This window comes from Herpailurus yagouaroundi, unplaced genomic scaffold, assembly GCF_014898765.1.
Source record: "Herpailurus yagouaroundi ecotype Mexico unplaced genomic scaffold, PumYag 187, whole genome shotgun sequence".
Taxonomy (NCBI): Eukaryota; Metazoa; Chordata; class Mammalia; order Carnivora; family Felidae; genus Herpailurus; species Herpailurus yagouaroundi.
The window spans coordinates 17,570,895-17,571,208 of NW_024412418.1; positions in this window are offsets into that span (position 1 = coordinate 17,570,895).

The following is a 314-nucleotide window of genomic DNA, read 5'->3' on the forward strand; positions in this document are numbered from 1 at the left end:
ACTTTTTTTTTTTTTTTTTTTTTTTTTTTTTTTTTTTTTTTTTTTACAGGAGAAAACTGAGCCTTAGGGGATTATGTAATTTGCCAGAGTCACACAGCTCATAAGCAGCCTGGATAGAAACGCCTGGGATCTTAACAACTTCACTTTGTCTCCATTCTTGTCCTTCTCCAGAAATCCCATCTCTCTGCAGGACACTCGACACTGCTAACCTTGTGACCACGATTCTAAGGATTTGTGTGTAATTTTGCACCACCTTCTAGACTGTAAGCTTCTTTTTTTTTTTTTTTTTTAATTTTTTTTTTTTCAACGTTTAT